This window comes from Ambystoma mexicanum, chromosome 2p (genome assembly GCF_040938575.1).
Source record: "Ambystoma mexicanum isolate Mex_15411 chromosome 2p, UKY_AmexF1_1, whole genome shotgun sequence".
Taxonomy (NCBI): domain Eukaryota; kingdom Metazoa; phylum Chordata; class Amphibia; order Caudata; family Ambystomatidae; genus Ambystoma; species Ambystoma mexicanum.
In genome coordinates this window covers 485,287,895-485,313,460 of record NC_090923.1, presented here as the reverse complement: position 1 = coordinate 485,313,460, position 25,566 = coordinate 485,287,895, and the positions used below count along the sequence as shown (strand labels likewise).

The window sequence follows — 25,566 nt, the reverse complement described above, 5'->3', positions numbered from 1 at the left end:
ACCATTTATTTTGGACATTCTGGAGGCATTGAGGGGTGCTGTCATTTTCACTAAACTTGATCTCAGGTTGCTTACCATCTCATTCGCTTAAGGGAAGGAGATGAGTGGAAAACAGCCTTCAGAACTCCCTTTGGCCACTTTGAGTATCTGGTAATGCTTTTTGGTCTCGCCAATGCCCCCGCAGTATTTCAGCGCTTCATGGATCGGGTTTTTTCTGACATGCTGTTCCTTTTTGTCATTGTATATCTGGACGATATACTAATTTACTCCAAGGAACCTCAGGCCCATCAAGAACATGTAAAAGCAGTTCTACAACGCCTACGTGAACACAAGCTCCTGGCCAAACCTGAAAAATGCCTTTTCCATGTATCAACCGTTCATTATCTTGGATTGGTACTTAGTTTCAAAGGTATCGGAATGGATCCTTCTAAGGTTGATTCCATCCTGTCTTGGCCTGCTCCCACTACTGTGAAACAGATTCAATCCTTCCTGGGACTTGCTAATTTCTACAGAAAATGTATACCCACGTTTTCTGACATTGTACATCTTATTGTAACACTCTTAAAGAAGGACACTCCATTTCAATGGTCCTCGGCTCAAGAGACGGCCTTTCAACAACTGAAACAGGAATTCACTCAAGCTCCAATCCTAGCTCAACCTGATATAGATCGACCCTTCTTGGTAGAGACAGACGCATCCGACTATGCCATTGGAGCAGTCTTAAAACAAGAACTTGAGGACAAGATGGAGCATCTTATTGCATATTTATCCCGCACCTTGACTCCCAGTGAGGCACATTATTCCGTCCTGGAGAAGGAGTTGTTAGCCATCCGACAAGCCTTCACCGACTGGCGTCATCTTCTTTTGAGTGCTAAACACCCAGTACAAGTTCGTACGGACCATCGAAATTTATAAGTGCTACAATCCCTGAAGTGCAGAAACAGCCGTCAGGCCCGTTGGGCCTTCTTTTTTGCCCAATATCGATTTCAAATACTCCACTTTCCTGGAACACATAACATCATAGATGATGCCTTGTCCAGACGTCCTGATTATGAGCCTCTCAAAGCATGGACCTTTCCCAAGATGTTTCCTAACACTGTGTTTGTAGCTCAAGCTATTTCTCTCCTGGAGGACATTCTTGCAAAGACACATTCTTCCAAACTCTGGAAGGAATACAAGGGGAACAATCCAAGGAACCTCCTGCTGAAGGACGGAAATCTCTTCAAGGAAACACGGCTGGCAATACCCACACAAGAACTAAGACATAAGATTACGAATCTATGCCATGATACCCTCCATTCAGGACATCGAGGCATCACCACCACCCTCCATCTTTTACAGAGGCAGTTCTGGTGGCCAAGGATGAAAGACGACATAAGAACATGAGCCACGTTGAAAACGGCGGCCATATTATAGTGTCTGTTTCTATGAGATACAGTGTCTATAGCGTCAATGGTAATTCGATAGTACAACTCATATAATATCCATGAGCCTGTAAATTGCAATAAATGTATTTATGAAGATGAAATAAGAAATATTCGCGACATTGAACTCGGTAGATTCAATGCATGAAAACTAGTATTAAAGTGCTACAAATGCTCGTTGCGTTGTGAGGTGACTGCATAAATGGTATCTACGTAATGCGGTAACTCCTTCATGTACATAAAAAATCCAATGTTCTTCTAATATGCGGATATAAGTCAATAGTGCCCAAATGCAGCTATGTCCAGAGTAGTGAGACCAGAACGAACGTGTAGTCAACGTGTAGGCTAGGGACGTGACTGGTAAATTCGAACTATGTTGTCAACCATGTGAGGTACAGAAAATCAGGAAAGGAGAGAATAAGTAGAATAGGAGTGTATTGGGGGTAACAAAAACCATGGTCCGCTGATCTCAATATCATTTGCTGTGTACTGTGCAAGCCACTTCGGGTGTATGTATGTATCGCCTGCCATAATGTATAGTCAAATTGCATTATTCTTTCCAACTGGGAGCAGGTATGCATGATAGTGTAACAGCAACATATAAGACTATGCATGAGTTAAAGGAAACAGCTGAGGTCAAGTTCTTCATTCATCCCGTTCGGTGATAATGAATCCAATCTGTCGATCCAGAATGGGGTTGTGGAATGAACATAAATCACCAGAGTTTTCATCGTGACCTGAACAGGGGGGATTGTGGGAATGGTAGTGTACTGTTAATGCAGTATACTGGGTTCCATATAATAATGTCCCTGCAAAAATGTTTCCTGACAAAAAAGCTGCTGTTTTTTGCAGAGACATTATTACATTGAACATGCGGGGGACACCCCTGTAGCCCCCAAATTATCCTTTTTCTTTACAAGAGGAGCAGGGGACATCTCTGCAACCCGTCCCCATACATAATGTTAAAATATATAATGCCGTCAATGGCTTTTCCTGGCGAAATTATGTATGGGGACATTATTACCTTATATCATATACTGGGATTTCGGGAAAGAATAATCAAAGGGGCGTGAAGAAGAATGACTGGGAGTATTCAGGTAGGAAACAGGGAAACAGGTGTTCTGGGGAATGTGGTTTCTAAGTGCAACAGGGTGTCTAATGGATTCACCAGATGCAGAGCGGATGGTGGATTCTCGAAAAGGAGGTTAATTGGGTGCAAGGGAGGTCTAGTTGATACAGCCCATAAAAGCCTCGAGGACCTCGTCTTCCTCGTCCCTTTCTCTGGTATAGTACAGCATCTCACCTGGGGCATTCCCATGAGCATAACCCCAGGCTCCCCTACTCAGGTGATCCTCCCTCACTCGTCCACCCCCAGGGTTGTGATCTGAGAGTGCCAGCCCTTCCCTGGCCACCTGAATAAGGGATTCCTGAGGTCTACTTAGGAGAATACCCTCAGGTTTCTCACAGTCTCTCCTCACTTGTGCTCCATCCTCTTACTTTCCTCTGCGCACCCTCTATGTTGCTTTCAGTTTCCCCCATCTTCTCTAACTGTTATTCTATCTTCTATCCTATCCCCCTCACTAAGTCTGGAAGGAAGAAGTTCAAGAGGGACATCCTGGTCTCCAACGCAGGTCTCCCTAACACTGATACCTACACCAGTACTTACTCCAGATAAACTCTCCCTGACATCCTCTTTGTCGTTCCCTCACCAGACCTATGGACCCTTCATATTGTCTTGGCTCTCTCCCCTATCTCTTCCTCTCCCATTAATGGTGGCACACAGTGGGAGGTCCTGTTCGCCTCCTTCTATTCCTCTAAGACCATCATTAAAGTCTACCTGAATGGCACTGTCTTGGTCTAGGGTCCCCAGCCCAATCTCCTCTTTTTCAGTAGGTGTCTCCCACATCATATGAACTTTCTTCCGTCTCCTGCTACTCCTACTAGGCTACTTCCACTAGCACCTCTTTGACTTATCTGCCTCACCCTTCTTCCGCTGCCCCCCTAGCACCTTCGGCAGCCTCCCTGGCACCTTCCACCTCCGGCTACTATGCCACCTCCTGCTGCCTCCTCCGCCCAACCTCGTGCCCCTCTACAACTTCCGCTGGGGGTACCTCAAGCCTGTACCCCACCTCAGAAGTCTTTCAAATGGGGCAAGCTGCTCCACGATGCTACACTCAATGCTCGCTCTGCTGTCAAATACTCCTCTGACATCTGTCACCTCCTTGAAGAACTGGACCTGGAACCGAGACATGGTTCAAGGCCAGCTCTGTCACGTGTTTTGACAATCTCTTTCCTGATGGCTCCAAGATCCCTTCTGAGCCCAGAACCAACTGTCCTGGAGGTGGAGTACCCCTGATCTTTCCACAGCATGCCCTACATCTGTTATTCCTACACAGGCCTACTCTGCCTTTGAATGCCTGATATGCAGGCTCTCTATCTCTCCTGGCCTCTCTCTGACTGTGGCAACCATCTACAGGCCACCCGGCCAGGCTGCCCTCTTCCTCTCAGAGTGGGCTGACTTCTCATCTTCTCTTCTCTTCTCTCCTTGCCTCTACCTCTCAACTTCTCCTCCTTGGAGACCTCAATATCCACCTGGATGCTTCTAATCCCTCCACTGGACTCTTCCGCAACCTCTGACTCTCTCTCTCTCTCTCCATTCTACCTTCTGGTCAGACACACTCTGCCAGACACACCTTGGATGTTCTCATCTCCTCAGACCCTCTCCCCCCTCCTCTCTTGGACTGACTAATTTCTGCTTTCCTCTCACCTGAAACTCTCTATCCCTCAGGCAAAGCCACCGCAGCACTGCCACCTACCTTCTCGGTCATTCAGCCCCTGAAGTGTGTTTCAGTGGATGCCTTTGCCTCTACTTTCTCTGCTTCACCTACTCCTATGGCTGGCTCACACTCTGACACACCCCTCTCTAACCTGCATCTTCTTATCTCCAATACACTGGACACCCTTGCCCTGTCATGAGAATCCATCTGAAGCCTACTTCCAAGTGCAACTCTTAGTATGACTCCGACCTCGCCACCCTGAAACGCAAGTGTAGGGCGGCTGAGAGGAAGTGGACGGTTTCGGGCACATCCTCTTACAAACTGGCCTGCGGCCTTCTCCAAAGGCAATACAGACTCTCTGTCCTATTCTAGAAGAGAGCCCACATCCAAGCCTGCATCTCTATGGTCTCTAACAGCACAGTTGAACTCTTTAAAATCTGCAAGCAGCTGGGCAATCCTTCTGCAGTCTCAACCTCTCCTGTTCTCACCCAGGCCCTCTGCACAGCTCTGGCTTCACTTCACCATGAAAACTCAGGACATCCTGTCTGTGCTCTCCTCCTATCCCTCTCTCAGCCTCCCTCTGGCCGCCTCTCCCTCTCTTTCGCCTTTCTCCTCTTTCCCTCTATTAACACCTGACGATGTTTCTAGACAAGTCCGATCTATGAAAATGTCGTCCAAACAGGTGCTCCATCCGAACTCCATCTTGGTCATTTTGCTCATTCTTTTTTTTTTTTTTTTTTTTTTTTAACTTCTTTTTATTGGTTTTACAACAAGAGGTAAAGTGCATTCCCAACTCCCCCCATTCCCCCCCTCCCCTTGAAGGCAATTGCTTATGTCCGTGGTCCATTACCGCCATGGGCCACTCGCCAAAGGTTATTAAGTTCATAACAGAGAAACCATCGACCCGGCCACCCCTCTCTCTCCCCTGGGAGTGGCCTCTCCTTGTCCGTGAACACATGTGTTGGCACCTTGGAGTTGTGTCTATATTGTCCATTGTTTGCTCCGGCCCCGGCCAGGCCGCCTCCTCCCCACTCACTGTGTTCCCTCTGGTCTATATTCCGTCCCCGGGCATGGGCGGGCCAGCCTGTCCTCCTTCCGAGTCATCTGAGTCACTCCTGTTGTTTTCCACCCCGTCTCCGAACAGGTCCTGCACCAGGGTGTTCCACGCCAGTATTCTGGCTCCGCTATTGCCTTCTCCCCTCTGTGTGGCTCTCGTCCAGACAGTCGTTTCAGCTTTCGCCCATTTTTGTAGATCTGCCCACCAGCCCGCCGCCGAGGGTCCTTCGCTCGTGTTCCATGCCATTGCTATGCGGCGCTTCGCCAGTATCGTCATCAGGTCTTTCATTTTTGCCACGTGTGCCATCTGCCTGTCCCCCCTCGGGAACAGGCCCAGTATATAAGACCTAGGTGACCAGGCTTGCATATGGATTCCTGCCGTCCTCGCTTTATCTTTCACCATATTCCAGAACCCTGTTATTTTGGGGCACGACCAGAACATGTGCACCATGTCTGCTTGTTCTTCCCGACAGCGTGGGCAGCTGGGAGTTTGTCCTTTTCTCATCTTCGTCATTCTTTTGGGAGTTAGGTATGCTCTATGGACTATGTAGATTTGCAGCTGTCTGAACCTGGCATTCCTAGAAACTTTTTTCGTGTATTGGAGGGTTCTATTCCATTCTCCATCCTGGAAGGGCTGCTGGAGCTCCTCTTCCCACTTTGACCGCACGTTCAGTATCTTCCTATTAGTGGAACCCAGTAGTTGCTCGTAGAGTCTGGACACGGTGTGTCCTCCTTCAGAAATGTCATACCAGGTATCCAGCGCACCCCCAGTATCCTCTGCCTCCGCCTCTGGCATGGTTCCCCACCTCTTCTTTATTGCTTGTACTAAGCTGTTGTACAGGATGAACTGGCCCTTGTGCACCTCCTGCTCCTCCACCAGGGACTGGAATCCGACCCACTGTCCTTCTTGCCACAGGTCCCCTATTTGGGCTACCCCCTTGTCCTCCCATTGTGCCCTGTACGTGGCCAGGCTTGTTATGCGGGTTTCTACCAGACCCGCCAAGGGGATCTGTCTCGAGCAGGGGTCCTGCATGCCTTGCGTCTTCCAGGCTCTTTCCCATAGCGTTCGGCGCAGCTGGGCCATGTTAGGAAGAGCCCTAGCCTGGGCGGCTGGCATCCACAGGAGTTCCCTCAGGTAATATTGCCTGAGTGCTGGTCGGAGAAGAATTGCGTCAATGGAAATATCCTCCCCCAGCCATCTCACCACAAATTGGAGTTGTGCCGCTAAGAAGTAATGCAAAAAGTCTGGGAGTTTGATGCCCCCCCACTCGTGGCTCCTCTGTAGTGTAGTCAGTGCTACCCTGTTTCTCCCCCCTCCCCACAGGAAGGTCCTCACCAAGGTGTGCAAGCGTTTAAAGAAAGCTCCCGGGATGTTGTAAGGGATATTGGTAAAATAATATAGGAGCCGGGGCAGGACCGTCATCTTCAGTAAGGCCGCTCGACCTATCATCCCCAGTGGTAGGGTCTTCCAGAACTGCATGGCGTGCTCAATTTTGTTCAGGGCCGCCTGCGTGTTGGCTATGTGTGTGTCCGTGGTATCATGGTAAATGTCCACCCCCAGGTATCTAAAGGTGGTCGGGGTCCATGTGAGGCCCAGGTGCGGCAGTTGATCTGGTGGCACTTTTCGCAGGCCCGCCAGGGGGAACAGTGAGGATTTCTCCCTGTTAACAGTGATTCCCGATAGTCTACCAAATGCTCCTAGTGCCTCAAGTAAATCTCGCAGATGGGTGCGTGGGTTCTGGACGTAGAGCAGTATGTCGTCTGCGTAGATCGATATCTGGTGTGTCACCCCGTCAATCGCTATGCCCGTATCCATATAATCCGTTCTTAGGAAAACCGCGAATGGCTCCAAAGCTAGAATATATAACATTGGTGATAGCGGGCACCCTTGTTTCGTACCTCGCCCTATCCTCCATTCCCCGGAGACAAGCCTACCCGTCTTGACCCTTGCTCTCGGGTCTTTGTAGAGCAGCTTTATCCATCTAAGGAACCCCTGCCCTATCCCAAAGTGGGCGAGTGCTCCGAAGAGCCAGTCCCAGCTCACCGAATCAAACGCTTTTATCGCATCTAGTGAAGCTACTGCGCACTCCCCCTCTACTTGGTTAGTCCTATCAATGACGTAATGGAGTCTCCGGAGATACCATGTCGTGTTCCGTTCAGGTACATACCCTGTCTGGTCAGTGTGGATCAGGGTGGGTATCACTCTCTTGAGCCGGTTAGCTAATGCCGCTGTCAGGATCTTGGAGTCCTGGTTTATCAGGGAAATTGGTCTATAAGACCCGCACTCGAGGGGTGGTTTCCCTGGTTTAAGTATTGGCACTATAATGGATTCCGACATGCTATTCGGGAGCCTCCCCGTCTCATATGCCTCCTCCAATGTTTCCAGCAATCTAGGGGCTAAACTGTCTCTGTACTTCTTATAGAATTCCCCCGGTAGCCCATCCGGCCCCGGGGTCTTCCCTGTCGGCAGTTGAGTGATTACTTCCGCCAGTTCCTCCACTGTGAGGGGAGCATCCAGCATTTGGGTCTGCTCCTCGGTGAGTTGTGGGAGCCTGATTTCCGCGAAGGCATCCTCCAGGTCCCCCTCCTCCCACTCTTGGACCTCTGTGTACAGCTTCTCGTAAAATTGCGAGAACACCTCGTTTATACCCTCCTGGGACCTTACCACCCCCCCTTGACTATTCTGGATTGCATTAATTGGTTCCCGCTTGGCCTCCTGTTTGGTTAGCCAGGCCAGGAGCCTGCCGGGCTTACCCCCCTCTGCGTGCAGCCTCTGTATGTACTTCCCATAATCTAGGCCCCCTAGTCTTTCCCAAGTCACCATGCACTGTTGCCGCAGGGTGGTAAGATCATCCTGCTCTCCTCCGTTCTCCCCCGCCCGTTTCTCGGCCCTCTCAATCTTCCTTTCTAACGCATCCAGTTGTGTTAGGGTTTCCCTCCTGAGTCCTCCCGTCTTCCCCATTGCCGCACCTCTGACCACCACCTTAAGGGCCTCCCAGATCGTCACCGTGCTGTCCACGCTACCCGAGTTATGCTCAAAGTAGTCTTCTATCGTGCTTTGGATATGTTCCTGGAATTCCCCGTCCAGCAGTGCTTCTGCCCTTAGTTTCCAAGTGGGCGTGGGGGCCCCCCTGTGTGTATGTGCCCATGTGACTCCCAGGGGGGCGTGATCAGACAGGGTTCGTGCATGTATATGTGCCCCAGTGAATTCGCCTAGTGTTTCCCTTCCCGTGAAAAGGTAATCAATTCGCGTGAATGTCCCATGCGGAGCACTGTAATGTGTGTATCCCCTTTCCCCCTCATGTACCTTCCTCCAGATGTCTTCCAGTTCCAGCTGATCCAGTATTTTCCGTAACCTCCGTGCTGGTGGCGCTGGTCGTCTATGCTTGTCGTCCGACCTGTCTAGTCGGGGTTCCAATGTGCAATTGTGGTCTCCAGCCCAGATGATCGTAGCATTCCTGTAAGGGGCCAGCCGGGGCGTGAGTGACTCAAAGAAGGCTGTTGCATCATGATTGGGGGCATAGGTGTTCACCAGGCACACCTCCCGGTTTTCCAGCATTCCGTGGACAATCAGGACCCTACCCTCAGTGTCTTTTTCCTGGTTGATGAGCTGGAATGGGGTGCTCGGAGCGATCCAAGTTATCACCCCCCTTGCGTAGTTAGAGTACGTTGAGCTGTACATCTGACCTCCCCATTTCTTGGCCACCTTGGTTTGTTTTCCGACCGTCAGGTGGGTCTCTTGCAGCATTGCAACGTGGGCTCTCGTTTTATTTAACCAGGTGTAGACCCTCAGCCTCTTGACGTATGCATTTAGCCCTCTAACGTTCCATGTGACGATGTTTAGGTCATTTCGGTTCTTGTGGGGCAGGCGTTAGTGGCCCCCTCCGTCCCATGGGCCCGTATACTTTCACGTCCTCTTGGCGTGCCTCTTCCGGGGGTCCTCGTCCCGCGTCTCTCCTGTGATACTTTGTGTCGTTCACACGTCTTCCTTCTCCTGCGTTTCCCCGGGGTTTAGCTGTTCTTGCGGTTCTCGGATTCGGTTTTTTATTGGTGTTTTCCTTCAGTGCGCTTCGCTGCCCCCTGGCGCCCGGGGTCTGCCCCGCATGTCCACCTTCCGTGCCTTCGCCGTGGTTTCTTTGTCTGCCATGTCCTTTTTCCCTCATGCCTTCACCCTGCAAACTTAGCCTCCTAACAACGGTAACTAGAAACAACAACAACAAACGCCCAGCCTCCCTCCCCCTGCTCGGGCCCCACCGCTCTCCAGGTGCCGCCTTCTTTCCCTCAGGCGCACTTGTCGCGGCGTAGTGCCTTAGAACTGGCACTATAAACATTGTCTCTGCTTGGGGTTCCTACTGTGGGTCTTGGCGGTCCAGTTCCAGAAGTCTTGTGCTCCCAGTATAATTCTTTGGTTTAGGCCTTGAACTCGTGAGCTGTTGTTTATCCTGCTCTTTCACTCTTCCACAGGGAGTATCCTTGTGTCTTCTTCCCGTTTTGTCTTTAGATTAGTTGCAGTGAGGTGGTGTAGCAACCTGCGGCTCGCTGCAGTGTTCCTCAGATTTTGTCTCGCCCAGTTTTGTCGGCCGCCTGGGTCTTGCGTTCCGTCTTCAATCTCCTTCTCTGCCGCGGCGGGGCACCTCTCTGTTCCGTCTGTTCCCCCCTTCCGGCTGCGGGAACCCTTGTTGGTCCATCCACAGTTGGGCGTCCGCTGTGGTCTCAAAGATCTGTGTCCTTCCGTTATGTAACACTTTGAGCTTAGGCGGGTATAGTAGCATGAACTTCACGCCCGCAGCCCGAAGGCGGTCTTTGGTCGGCCAGAACTGAGCTCTCTGCCTCTGCACGAGAGCCGTATAGTCTGGGTAGATGGTTATCCTGGCTCCATTCCGGGTTATGACTCCACCATCTCTCGAGAACGCCAGGATTTTTTCCCTGTCTTTAAAGTTCATGATCTTTGCGATCATAGGCCTCGGTGGTGCCCCCGGGCGTGGTTTCTTAGTTAATGCTCTATGTGCCCTTTCCACAACGAAACCCTGGGACAGGGTCCCGGCTCCCACCGCTTGGATCAGTAAGTTCTCGATGTAGTTCGTGGGATCTCTGCCTTCCTCCCCCTCCGGCAGCCCCACTATGCGTACATTGTTGCGCCTAGCCCTGCTTTCCGCGTCTTCGGCTCTGCGTTCTAGCGTACTGATGCGTTCCAGTGCCTCTGACATTTGTGATTGGGAGGTGGTCATATCCGCTGTATTACTCTGTACCTGTTGTTCTACCGTTGTCACTCTCTCCGCCAGGTTTCTCGTGTCTTGCCGAAGCAGCCCCACGTCTACGATTACTGCATCCAGCTTGCCTTATATCGAGGTCTTCAGTGCTTCTATGGCCTCCAGGATACTTCCTTCCACCTGTTTGATCTCTCCGTGCGCCACTTGTGACGTTGCCGTGTCCATTCCAGCCGCCTCGGGCTGCTGATCTTCATTCTTGCGGGCAAATGACTCCATGACCGTCTGCCTCCCCTTGCCACCTCTTGGTTTGTCTGGCATGTTGGTTCCGGTTGCTGTATGCTAGTATACGGATCCTGCTCCTGCAGTTTCGTAATGGTAGCCTATCGTTGTTGCGTTGGGCCGGGGTCTTTACTGTGGTCTTCCTCTTGTGCGGATGGTCTCACCCCGTCTTCCGTGGGGTGGTGTGCCCCTGGCCATTTCTTCCGTGTAGGTGTGTGTGGGAGTAGGCCCGCCCGTTGTGTGGTTCGTGGCACTTCCAGGGTCTCTGTCAAGACTGTTTGAGTGGGCTGTGTCCTCCCACGTATATCCTATGATCCCCAGGGCGTGCCCGGGGTCGGGCGTTCGACCAACCTCTCTGGTGTGGCCCTGCTGTCCGTCGCCGTCCCAGTGTGTGTGTTGGCAGAAACTGGTCTCCCGCGGGGGCCTGTCACGGACGTATCACCATCCGTTGCGTCCGCTGTGAGCCCAGGCACCTCTTCAAGGGAATGTCCAACGCTCCGTTCGCCCCCTTCGTCCTCCGGCCTCGGGGTCTCTCTTCTTTTCCCCGGCTGTGACTCCCGGTGCCCCGACTACCAGCCTCTGCTCGGGCTCTGCCACCCGTGCCTACTGTCGGGGGGGCCAGTCCTCCAGGGGGTGCCCGGCTGGGGCCCTCGGCGTCCTCACCTCCAGCCCCCCTTGCTGACTGTCAGGGGGGGGGCGCTGCTGCTCGCCTGGTCTCTTCCCGCTCTGCCGCGGCCTGTGCTACGGTCTGTGGGCGTTCGCGCCTCCTCATTCTATCTCGGCACATCGCTGCAGTGCGTATCTCGGTCTTCTTCCTTCTCCCGGGCGGCTTGGTGGTCTTCACTGGGCTGGTTGTCCGCCGGCGGCGCCCCCGGGTCCTGTCTTCCTTCCTCCTGCACCCGCCTTCTTCTCCGTGGCGAGCGGCCTTTTCAGCGAGACGCGCCCGCCATTTTGCGTGGTGGTACCGCGTATCTCGCGCTCTCCGTTTCCGCCTTCTCCGTCACCGATTTTCTTCGAACTTTCTTCTGCGTGTTCTCTGGGCTTTCCGATGCCTTCCCCAACTTTTTCCCTGTCGTTTTCCTTCTATTTACGGCCTTTTTCAGGATCTATCTCCGGATCGAGTGGGAGCTCTCCAAGACTAGCTCACGCTCGCATGGCCGCCAAGCCACGCCCCCCCTGGGTTTTCATTCTTAACGCGGTAAAGGTTCACAAGTCACCACTCTGAAAGCTCTTTAACATGCCCCTGCACAGAAATGTGAAAAATGCTGAGCACATTGTTTGTCTGTAACTTAGAGCCTTAAAGAGCTGGCATGAACATAGATAATCAGCAATTTACGAGCCTTCCTGTCTTACGGACTCCTGACTTCCCGAGGCTAATTGTGTAAATGTGCTATTAAATGATTAAAAGGAGCACAATTCATGCCATGTGTATTTCTGAAAGCTTGAGCTAACGAGTCCAAATGAAGACTGACCTTTTAGTCAAGAAACAACATAGATAATGGAGCGCAAGGAATGTTACCTTGTGTTAGGAACAAGATATACTCCTATTGTATAAAGTATGTTCACTCCCCCATGCCTTCGCTCACCTTCTCTATGGCTGTACACAGTTATGGTTGAATTTGGGTCTACTTAAGCGACAAAAAACTGTTGTTATATATTTGTTTGTGACTGGTGTGTCTTCATTTATTCCCAGCAATCCATAATTGGGACTAACAGAGGGCACCCAACATGGGGCTCTCCCGATGACAACCCATCACGATTTGCGAGGATGGAGTTAACGAACCGAGATCAGTGAGTATCTGGGGCCCCTGCACCTAGAGACGCGCTTCCTCGCAGACTGCTACTTACGATCTCTGTTCGCTGTGCTTCACCCAGAGGTCATCACAGCGAGATTCCCGGACCAAAGGCAGCCACTGCGGGGTTCGTTCAATTTGATGGGGGAATTTGGCATTTGAAATCAGGTGAGTCTGTTTCAAACTGACAGTACTTGATATTTGTTTTGGAAACTAGAAATATACTGTGCAGCATATTGGCCAGGTAATAATTGTTTTTCTCTTGCATAATGCCTGGTTGTAGTAAGTTGTCATCTTGTTGGGCAACTCTTTGTTGCAGGAGAAGACAACAGAATGGTTTGGAACACAGTCAACCGGCGCCACCTGACGGGCCGCCGGCAAACGACATGTACTTAAAGTTTGGTTTAGGCGCTATAGTGTTTAATAGTATTTGGCATCGTCAAACCAGACATGAAGCGGAACTTCAATGGCCAGAGTTGGGGAGTTTTGAGATGGCTAGAATTCAGCATATAGAGTCCGTATTGTTGAGCAAAAAAGCGAGGCCAGCTGCCCAACGCCTCAAAAGCAGAGAGAACTATGCACATAGACACATTACTGACGCTGGGAAAGTTTTAGCGCATGACCAGCAAAAGCAAGAAGAAGCTATCAGGAGTATGGATAGGGGGTTCTAATTGGAAACTATACCCTTCTAAAGAATTACATGCATCTGATGAATTGATAAATAAATTATTGATTGAAAGACAAACATCCCCTACTGCACCGCCTCCATATGTACCACCACAACTGCAAGCACAGCCACCATTACCTATACCAGATGCACATTCTGATGCTTTCCTTTGCCACCTAGTGCACAAGACTTACTTTCGCTTCCAACTACTTCTACTACGCCACTTTTGACACCTGAAAATATACCTAGTGATCAGAGAATTGTAACACGTAGAACAATACATCTTGCACGTAAGAGGGAGTTGCGGGAATGGGCAGAAAAGTATATAGAAGGGGATAACGAGGCAGCCACATTCCGTGCTCCTTAGTAGACCATGGAGGTATTCCTGAACAGAAGGTGTTGATACAACAAATGGGATTATACCTATCTGAGATTTGGGGTGATCTAACTGACTCAGCTGTTCCACAGGAATTACGAGATTTTAATTTGTCTTGTACTAGGGATACCACATTGAAAATACGCAAACACTTATCGAAATAATTTTTCTTCAAACATGAACTTGACCGTTTGCATCAAATAAAATTGGACCAAGGTACACGACAAACATCGTATGGGCAGAAAAGATTTTTTCCTACACCGAAAACAGTTAAGAAATGCGCATATGCACGAGAGACGCTCTTGGATGGATCTCAGATGCCTCCATTATGCCTATCGGTATTCATGACACGTTTAGTCAATATTCTCCAGCTATGCAAAGAAATATATTACAAGTAATGGTAGAATATCTACAGGATGAATGCTTGACGAGGAAATTGTGTTGTCCCGCCGATATTATGGTAATTGATAAGCGCGTGTTTTCTGCTGACACCGCGCTAACTTCATTGTCCCTCAATTTGGCTTTACTTCTTAATAAACTATCAGAGTTTCCCACTGTACAACTACCCATGAGAGAGGTTCCTCTGACTCTTGTACTGAAGGTAGAGGTACCTGGGCTGATGGAGGAGCTGCCACGACTACTCCAGCACATTATATTTCACAATTTGTTCATGTTCAATTCTCACGGCAAGAAGTAAACTCTCTTAAACAGTCTATTCCAGACATTAGGAAGAATCCTACAGGATTCTACAAAGAAATAGAATCTGTTTTGAATTTGTTGGTTTTCACTTTAGGTGACATCGACTTATTATTCCCTGTGATTTTGCTGGCAGATCTATGGAAGCAGATTAGGACAGTAGACGATCAACCTGCTATGGGCGATACTTGGGCTGCACTGGAACTAGCCGTTATGTCTAGGAAAGCTAGAGAAAAACCACCTCAGAGCATATTAATGTTACTGAACCACAATGTGACTAACCGTAAGACTTTGGTGCCTGAAAAGAGAATTATTTGGGACAAATTAATAGCATACATGCAAGGGAAGACAGAGGGAGCAAACAAGTTTTTCAACAGGTTTGAGCAGGTATTTTCAGATTTCAGTGGCCAGGATTTGAGTACGGAACCTGGAAAGAGATTGTTTGTTGACACATTTGTACAAGGGTTATTGCCTGGTAACTGCTTCTGAAAGTGCATGGCAGACTAAGTCACAATCTGAAGTTCTCCATATGGCTCAGTATTATGAGAACAGAGTTAACAATAAGAAGGAGAAAATCAAGAAGAAAAAGGGAGATTTAAAAACTAGGGTGCTTTTGCAACAAACTGCGAGAGAGCCGCGGGGTGGAAATACACAACCAAGAGGACAGTTTATACCACAATAGGGGCCTGTTAATATGAACCAATGTGCATATTGCAAGCAAGAAGGCCACTGGAGGCCACAGTGTCCGATCCTCCAGCAAAGAGCGAATGGTACGCTCAGTAGAAGACCGAGAACACGTAATGGCGTGCAAGGACCGAATAGGAATCAGTTTGCTCAGAACCAAACACATGATAACAATATGGGTAATCAGGGGGCACAGCAACAAAACACTGTGAATATGAACACTTTTGACAACACTACACACTCTTATTTCACTGAAGATTTCACGTCCGACTATGCTTTATTTCGCTAGGACAACCCAAAGCAAAGTTTGGAACCTATGTATATTCCCATAGATCAGAAAGGACCCTACATAGAAATGAAAGTCGGGAATAGGGTGCATACTTTTCTAGTAGACAGAGGAGCGCAGAAGTGCTCCATTGACCATCTACATCTAGGTTCCAGACATTCCCCTGTCAGGACAAAACAACATTTCAGTAGGGTTTTCTGGTGCTCCAGTAATAAGTCCGGTTTCTCGACTGATGCCAATAGCTTTGGGTCCATTCACTGACTCATGCCCCTTTTTATTGACTACGAATTGCTGTGAAAATCTGCTGGGATTAAATTTGTTGAAGAAGTTGCACGCAGTAATTGACTGCTCTCCAGTTGTAGTGTATTTGACCATTTCACCCCAGCTGAATTCCACCTCACAATTTATGGCTTTACCGTTACCAAGTGAATTACACCAGGTGCCTACATATTTATGGGCAGTGAACGACAGCGATGTGGGTAGACCCGATGTTGGAACCAGTCCGCATAGTGTTAAAATCCGGCATTACATTAACACGCATTCCACAGTCTAAAGTATCTGTTGAGGGCGAACAAACACTTAAAAGTATTGTCTCTGATTTAATGCATCAAGGTGTTATCGAAGAGATTTCTGGTATTACATGCAATAGCCCTGTTTTGCTTGTTTATAAGAACAGTGGCAATGCTCTACCCTACTATTTTGTTATTGATCTTTGCGCAATCAACAAAGTAGTAGCATCACAGTTTCCCATTGTCCCTGATATCACCATTATTTTAACTATGATTCCTGCTACGCATTTCTCGGTCGTCGACCTGAAGAATGTATTTTTTAGCATACCCATTCATCCAGATAGTAGATATTTGTTTGGATTTTCCCTTGGTGGACGCTCTTTCACTTTCACACGAAAACCGCAAGGGTATACTCAGAGTCCTAGCATTTACAGTAGGGCCCTCAAGGAACAACTCGATATGCTTGGTTTGCCTTCCACTTGTACACTGATCCAGTACATTGATGACGTGCTTATTGCCGCAGATTCAGAAAGCGCTTGCAAGGAGGGCACTGTTTTATTGTTCAAGCATCTAGCTGACCACGTTCATCAGGCATCCTTGAAGAAGTTCCAGTATTGTCAACAGGCGGTCGCCTATTTAGGCTATTTCCTGTCGAAGGAAGGTAGTCATCTTGCACTTGAACACATACAAAGCATCTCTGGTATGACTGTTCCAAATATGCAGAAAGAAGTTAGGGCCTTTATTGGCATGGCTTCATATTGCAGACAATGGATTTCAAAGTTTTAACTTTTGATTAAGCCAATGTTAGCACTGACAGGGACGGGTGTTTCTCTACCGTTACCTTGGAATACAGATTGTCATGATGCTTTTGATCTGCTCAAAATGGCATTATGTTCCGCGCCAATATTGGGAACACCAAACTATAAGAAGGCATTCGTCCTATTTGTGCATGAGAGAAACAGATGCACTTTGGCTGTTTTGACACAGGAACATGGAGGAAGAAGCAGACTGTGCGGCTATTGTTCCTCCACGTTAGACCCTGTTGCATGCACTTTGCTGAAATGTCTCAGGTCTGTAGCTGCTGCCTCAGTCAAACAAAGTGAAGGAATGGTTCTGGGTTACTCCTTAACCGTAATGGTAACTCACTGAGTAGATGTTCTGTTAAATAGAACACAAACTCAGCATCTAACATCTGCCCGACTCACAAGGTATGTGTTGATCCTATTTGCACCTCACATCAAAATGAAGAGATGCTGTTCTTTGAATCCAGCTGAACTACTGCCTCCTCTGAACAAGGACGGCATGAATAACGCATCTCATGATTGCCTATTTGTCACTGAACAAGACACCAAATGCAGGATTGATTTGTATGATACACCATTGACATCTGCTAATGGAGAGCTATTCTGTGATCATTCTTGTTTTAAGCTGCCTGATGGCACTTCTACTGCTGCCTATGCAATCACCACCATAGACACCATTATTTAAAGCAGGAAAATTCCAAATAACTCTGATAAGGCTGCCAAGATAGTTGCCTTGACTAGAGCTTGTGAAATATCCCAAGGCCTTAGTGTAAATGTTTATACTGATAGACAGTACGCCTTTGGAGTAGCTCACAACTTTGGAAAACTATGGGCTGAAAGGGGAATTTTAACATCTCATGGTACGACGATTCAACACGGTCCTTTGATAGTGCAATTGTTATTCACACTGGCCCTTCCCAAACACCTAGCTATAATGAAATGCGCAGCACACCAGAGGGTGACTGATGACATTGGGAAAGGGAATGCATTTGCAGACAAAATAGCTAAACAAAATGCCACGAACCACATGTATGTGCTAGATTCTGCTATGTGGGTTGCTGAAACTGGGATGATGGGGAGGGTGTTAGCAGCGTGAAGGACATTCAGGCTGAAGTCACAAAAGAGGATATTGAACTTTGGGGTTCTGGACCTGCAGGGTTGGATGATGATGGCTGTTGGGTGGACCATGAGCAACAGAGGTGGATGCATATGTAACAGCTGTAGTTACTATGGCACATGGGCCAGCCCATATCAGTGCAAAGAGTATTTGTAAACATTTAGACCCAGGATGGTATAATGATAACATTCCCAAAATTACATAACGACTAGTTCAGAACTGTATGATTTGCTTGCAACACAACATTGGTAAGAGAACACCAGCACTTAAGGGTAGTTTTGGACCTCCCTCCATGTCATTTGAAGTGCTTCACTTTGACTTAATCGAGATAGAGCGATGCCAAAACTACAAGTATGTGTTAGTAGTGATATGTGCCTTCAGTAAATGGGTTGAGGCTTTCCCTTTGAAGGATAACACTGCCATACCCACTGCAAAAGTGATGCTGAAAGATTATTTCCCTAGATTTGGGTTACCTAGAGTAATTTGGTCCGATAAGGGACCTCATTTTATAGTGGCTGTCATACTATAGGAATGTAAGGCGCTACAGATTGATAAACGATTTCATTCCTCAAGACATCCTCAGGGTGCCTGTTTGGTTGAACATCGTAATGGTATCCTTAAGAACAAACTAGCAAAGGTGAGTTCGCATAGCAAACTGAAATGGCCTGACCCCTTACCATTAGCATTACTGTCTATGGGAACTACGGCCCAGACAAGAACAGGGCTTTCCCCTTATGAAATAGTCATGGGGAGAATGAAATAGTCATGGGGAGAACTGCCAATATATGGAATACACCTAGACCTAGAAAGCCTTTGGACATTGAGTATCTATTATTAACTGATAATTGTGACCAATTGACTCAAAACCTGTGTTTGATTCACCAACAGGTTCAAGCAGCTTTGCCCGAAAAATACGAGGGAACTGGTCATCACATTCGACCTGGTGACTTCGTACTGATCAAGGACTTCGAAAGGAAGTCCAGTCTTGCTGCTCATTGGAAAGGACCCTATCAAGTGCTGCTGGCTACTCTGACGGCTGTCCCAGTCAAGGGGAAAAGACACCTGATCCATGCGGCACACCTGAAATGAGTGCCCTTGCCTTTGCCCCACGACAAGTGGGTTAAGGAGGGGGTTGATGATCTTGAAACCAGGAGTGTGCCTTTCAGTGAGGGCACCCATTCTGATCCTGAGCCTAATCTTGAGCCCAAACAACTTTAGAATTCATCACTTTCTTCAGCTATTGATCCTTTGTTCACAGACCACTCTGTACTTGGAGCAACAAGGTACAATCTTCGACCACAGAAGTAGTTAGGGAATGACATTTTTGTAGACTAGGAAAGTGTGGTATGATTGCTGCACCCACACAATACCAATGACCTTCCCTCCAATCCCCCTAAAATGCTTCAAGGAGTAGAGGGGGGCAGGGTAAGAAGAAGACTACAAGAAAGATCGGCCACGTGGTTAAGTGCCACCCACGGATGAACTTATAAAGCCTGTTTCAGTGAGGCTTATTAACGGACACTGAAAACTGTGCCTGTATTTGGGGCACGTAGAAACAAGGACTTGGAAAGCATTACCACTGGAAAGCCCATATCTAGAGGGCTATGGTCCACGAGGGACAGGTTTATAATCATAGCAATTGTAGCGTGTGTTGTAATCACATTAATACCTGTGTTATGGTATCTGGACAGTTCACATCCGCTTAGTATATTACTGCCTACTGTCAGTACCACCACATTGTCTCTTCTCTATGTACACTCTCACACTCTTCATCCACTTGATCTCAAACATAGAGAGGGATATCACAACAACGCACTCATACAGATCAGAAATGCCACTCATGCGATTTTGAACAAAACTAACTGCTGGGTATGTTCTCACCTGCCACAACACGATGAGAAAGTTCTAGGTTGGTATATTTATCCACTTCCACTTTCAACTTCCTGTTATGCATCATTTACAGCTCTATTGTTTGGAAAATGGAACGATAGTGCCACCGGTAACTTTGATGGAACAAATATTAAAGAATTTGACCGATTAGTTCTGTTACCTCTAGGGTGTTCTGTCTTTGCACATAAAAGCACAACCAATATTGCCTCCACCAAGAAAATGCTAGACCCTATCAATCTATGATTTCATTTGGAACGTCACCAGTAGGAAATAGAGAAGCGATTCCTCCATCCTGCACCATTAACCATGATCCTGACACAGTACCATTTTGTTTACGTAAATAAGGTTCCCGGTATATGGGCACGTCAGATAAATGTGTGAACACTGCAGTTTTGGTAAATGAGAATAGGTCTTTATATATTGAGGGATCCATATAATTTGTGTGTGGCAAAGAAGCTTATCCGTGGCTACCTAAAGTTTGGAAAGGAACTTTTTATTTGGGGATACTATTGCCAGGGGTTTATGTCACGTCAACTGCAGACATATTGAAACATCGGCCAAGGAGGGGAATAGATGATGACACCCCTCTCCAGGTATTAGGAGACGTAGGAAAAGCCATGGTTCCTTTTTGGGGTCAAATAATAAACTCTCGGGATATTAGGAGATTGGCTAGAGTATTAGAGAACACTATCAATGAAACAACTGACATACTGTTCAACATGACATTAGAACATAGAGCCATCAAGTTAGTGGCTCTTCAAAATAGAATGGTTTTCGTGTTGTGTCTACCTACCTGACTCCTCCCCTACTGTGTTTCAAGCTAACACAAGGATACATATACTGAGCTCTGAAGTTCAAATGCCTGAAGGGGATTGGGACATTGAAACATGGGCTTGGAACATGCTTAGAACTTGGGGTTGGAAAATATTCTCAGCACTCGCTATTATCATTGGGGCAATCCTGTTCTGCTGCTGCATACAATGCTTGCCTGTTCTAGGTTCTATACTAGGTAATTGCTTTTCTACATCTCTGATGAAATTGAGGCCTGGTCATCATCCTCCTGTCAATATGACTAATGCCTTGATCGTGCAAGATATTGCAATCAAACCGTTTATGGCTATCAATGTATATCACTCTGATGACTCTAGGTGTTCTGATGATGGTGATTATGTATGATCTCAGAGTACTAGCAACGTGTTGGCTTAGGCCAAAAGGAGGGTTTGTAAAAGTACATCAATTCTGTATTATGTTGTATTGGCCTAAGCAGGCACACATTGAATCGTGCAATCGCGCCATCCGAACTCCATCTTGGTCATTTTGCTCACTTTTACTGGGTTTTCATTCCTAACATGGTAAAGCTTCACAAATCACCACTCCAAAAGCTCTTTGACATACCGCTGCACAGAAATGTGAAAAATGCTGAGCACATTGTTTGTCTTTAACTTAGAGCCTTGAAGAGCTGGCATGAACGTAGACCATCAGCAATTTAAGAGCATTCCTGTCTTCCTGACTTTCTGAGGCTAATTGTGTAAAAGTGTGACTAGATGATTAAATGGAGCACAATTCATGCCATGTGTATTTCTGAAAGCTTGAGCTACCGAGTCTAAATGCCGGATTGACCTTTTAGTCAAGAAACAACATAGATAATGGAGCGTGAGGAATGTTACCTTGTGTTAAGAACAAGATATACTCCTACACCCCACTCTGCTCTGTTCCCAGACAGTAAAGTGTCTGAGGGATGACACAGAGCACTGCAGCATGTGTTGCCATAGCAAAATACCCACGTTTGTAGGTCATGAACTATCACCACATGATGGACTGGGGCGGATTTGAAGTGTTTTGAGATTGTATAAAGTATGTTCACTCCCCCATGTCTTTGCTCACCTTCTCTATGGCTGTACACATTTATGGTTGAATTTGGGTCCGCTTAAGCGACAATAAACTGTTGTTATATATTTGTTTGTGACTGCTGTGTCTTCATTTATTCGCAGTAATACATATTTGGGACTAACACTCCCTTGATCCTCCAGAACCAGCAAGGGCCACATCGACACCCTTGCTCCAGTCTTGGCTGATTTCTGCAATCACTCTTTTGCCACTAGATCTTTCCCATTTCTCCTCAAGCACTTCCTTGTGCACCCCTTCCTCAAAAAGCCTTCTGCCGATCCCAGCTGTCTGGCAAACTATCGCCCAATCTCTATCACTCCTTTCCTGGGCAAACCTCTGGACAATCTGGCCAACTCCCAGCTTACTCACTATACTGAATCTGTTGGTTGTCTCTATGACCATTAGTCTGGCTTCAGAGCAGCCAGAGGAATGGAAACTGCTCCCTTGAATACCCTTGAAGATCTGCTCTCCAATCTTGACTCCAGCCTTCCTTCTGTCCTCATCATCCTTGACCTTTCCTCTGCTTTCAATACTGTCAATCACACCAACCGGATCCTTCAACTCTGTGATAACTTGGTCATCATGATCATGCCCTGGAGTGGTTGACCTCCTTTCTCCTGGAGCAACCCTCCCAGGTTCAACCTGGGTCCTTTCTATCCACCACATCGCTCTCCACATGTTGTGATCTCCAGAGTTCTACACTATCACCCTGGCTTTTGAATGTCTACTTGGCCCCTTTGGCCCACTTGATCTCTACCTTCTCCTGTATCTTTCAGTCTTATGCGGATGACACTCAGTTCTCTTCCAAGCTCCCTTCAGCCTCCTCTCCTCTCGCGCTCATTCCTGACTGTCTATTTGCGATTCAGGTTTGGTGTGCCTCCAATGATCTCAGCCTTAATGTCAGTAAGACGGAGATCCTTCTTATTGGGACCCCTGCTCCCTCTTTCCCTCCCTCACTCTGGCCACCCTCCTTGGGCCCTCTTCCTTCGCCTTCCCGTGAAGCAAAAAACCTTGCTGTCATCTTCGACTCCACTCTCTCTTTTTCTCCCCACATCACGGACCTTGCCAAGAAAGCCCACTACCAGCTGCACCTCTTCAAAGGCATTCGTTCTTTTCTCACTTTCCCCCAGAAGCTCACTGTATCCAGAGCCCTGGTTCTCTTTAGGTGGGACTACGGCAACAGCCTCTTTCTCAATCTGCCTTCCTCTACTCTCTGCCCACTGCAAATAATTCAGAACAGGACTGAGACTTATCCTTGGCCTCAAGCCCAGGGACCGTATCTCTCCAGCCCTGAGATTTGTCCATTGGCTGCCGGTGGCGGCAAGGATCAAGTTCGATACCGTCTGCATCGTCCACAAGGCTTTCTGGGGCTGGGGCCCGCACTACATCCAACTCTCTCCTTCAAAATTCCTTCCTTCTCAAGCCCTTCGCTCTACTACCTCCAACTCTCTGAGGGTCAGATGCTTCGCCGGGCAGAGAGTGGGGGGTAGATCTCTCTCCTCTGCAGGTACCTCCCTCTGGAACAGCCTTCCTGTCCTTATCAAACTTGAGCCAGACCACCTGAAGTTCCAGAAGCAGCTCAAGACCTTCCTTTTCTCCTCTGCTTTTTCTCTTCCTCCCCTGCTGACCTACCTGTCTGCTGCATCGACTGGTCGCTTGACTACCCTCTGAGTATCACCGGGTACCAGGCCCCTACATGATCAGTCCTCCCTGCACTGCATCCGGGCCTACTTCACTTTTGGGGGACTGGAACTGTAACCTCTACAGTCCCCTGCCTCCTTGCACTTACTCAGAGCAATGCGGCCTTGTTGCACTCCCCCCTTCCCTCTCCTTGGCACGGCACTTCCCTCTTCCCTTCCCCCTGCACTTTGCGTTGTCGCACTTGCACGATCTGAATGACACAAGGCCTAGTAAGATCGTTTATCTTGTCCTCCCTCTGTCTTCCCTACCTTGCCTTGTGGGCTTAGAAAGACTTGTGTACAGGCGCGTTATAAATGACTTATTATACCGCATTGGGGCACGTCCAGTTTAAGGGTACCATGGTATTTCTCCACTGTTAGGTCAGGCTTCCTTATATTGACAAACCTTTCTTGCTGTGACTCCTCTAGGGGCCCTCCTTCTGTACTTCTACAGTTTTCAAAGATATACATTAGCATTTCTTTTGGTTCTATGTGCTATTACCTTATTTAAAAGACCGAACACAAAAAGACCAACCTGTTTTAGCCGCATTTGTGTTGGCTTTTAAATGCGGAAATATGACATCCTTCCCTCTCCCCTAATGACCCCTTCTCCCCCCCACCCTCTCCCGATGGTTAAGCCCCTCATTTTATTGAATTAATTTATATAAATATGTGATGAATTGTAAATTTTGATGATTTTGTATGTGTTGCATTTTTTTGAATAAACTTGAAACAAAACAAAAAAATTGAGTAAGCATTGACAAAGGCAGTAGGTTTTAGTTGCAATATGTCAAGTGGAATCTTAAATGCCCTAATAATGCCGTCATATGCCTGGAATAATCATTGAATGAAGAATATAGCGCTGCATGTACAATTTGGCCACTGTACACTATGTGCAGCCTTAAGGGCCCGAATGATACACAATACAAAACTTCCAGATAGCTGAAAAAGTACATGTGTGGTCAGAAAGGGAATCCTAGACAGGGCATACCTGATGCCTCAAATGATAGCTAAATTTAAAAACGCCGGATGTTAAGTGTGCCCTAAATGTAATGAAGAAAATGCGGGAATGGTGCATATGTTTTGGCCGTGCCCATTGATAGAGAGATATTGGGGAGAAATAGCACAGAAAATGGAAGACAAAGGAATCCACATGAAGGTGGATACTGCATGGGCTTGTTTGATAGGAGGGTTTCTCAGAGCACGTAAGCTTAAACATGTAAGCAAACTGAAAGATCTAGCGCATGTCCTAGCGAAGAGAAGGATTGCGATGGGTTGGAAGGCATGTCATAGACCCAAAATGGAAACGTGGTGGAGGGATCTGCAGAAGTGGGTGGAGGCGGAAACAGTGGTATGGCAGGAAGCGTGTAAAGGGGAGATAGAAGAAGAAGCCGGAACCCTATCGGGTTGGAGGCAACTGATTGCTGAATTATTTGGGCCTTCGCATGTTGGACCAAATGATGGAGACCCAATAAGTTCTGTCGAAGAGGAATCCCCACCGCAAGAGGTAGAGACTGGTAATGAGGGGGAGTAGGATGGGGAGGGGGGAGGGAAGGGGAGATACAGTGGGCTGGAATACAGCAATTCATGTTTATTTGTGATTGACATTATGCATCCACTGTAAGTTTGGTTTGAGTTGTTATTTTTTTAATAAAATTAATTAAATTGTTTAAAAAAAAAAAGAAAGGGAATCCTAGAGTACATTGTGACAGTAGCAGAGGCAGCTTTTGGTGCCAGTGGGGACAGCCAGCCAATAGGGGGTCAGCGGGAGGCTGGGGGGTGCACATAGTACCATCGGGAGGGCGCGAGGGGTGGCTGCCCCCCTGCTCCCTCTCTGGCTCTGCTACTGAGTTGTGAGTCACTCAAATTACCTTTCCCAAGTCTATTATTGTATTTTTGACGAACAGCATATCAACAATAACAACCTTTGCCTCTATATAGAAGAGGCAGGGTAAAAAGGGGCATAGAGTAGGGAGTGGAGGGGGGGGAAAGAGTCGAGCTCGCAGGGCCCTGCAGTGTACAGGGATGGAGTGTGGTGCAGTTCACAGGGAGGGACACAATCATAACTGGAACTTTCCTCCTAGAAATCTATTATTGTATTTTTGACGAACAGCATATCAACAATAACAACCTTTGCCTCTATATAGAAGAGGCAGGGTAAAAAGGGGCATAGAGTAGGGAGTGGAGGGGGGGGGAAAGAGTCGAGCTCGCAGGGCCCTGCAGTGTACAGGGATGGAGTGTGGTGCAGTTCACAGGGAGGGACACAATCATAACTGGAACTTTCCTCCTGGAAGTTCAGGAGTTTTACACAAGACCTAACTCGGCAACTGGCCTCAGTAGAAACACTTTGGAAACTGTTAAGAGGAATTTCCACCAGTACACTTTCATTTCATTTCAAATGTTTGCATCTGCGCTAAACGCCCAATAGGTACC

At 47.8% G+C, this 25,566-nt stretch overlaps 1 long non-coding RNA gene across 1 annotated transcript in view; it reads left to right on the top strand.

The window, feature by feature from the left end:
* The window catches only part of LOC138566502 (uncharacterized), a 182,837-nt gene extending 161,320 nt beyond the window's left edge, over positions 1-21,517 (top strand). Inside the window, exons 2-3 of the long non-coding RNA XR_011301945.1 lie at positions 12,440-12,707; positions 18,566-21,517. This is a non-coding gene — a long non-coding RNA (uncharacterized lncRNA). The remainder of the gene's footprint in view (positions 1-12,439; positions 12,708-18,565) is intronic.
* The last annotated feature ends 4,049 nt before the right edge of the window (positions 21,518-25,566 follow it).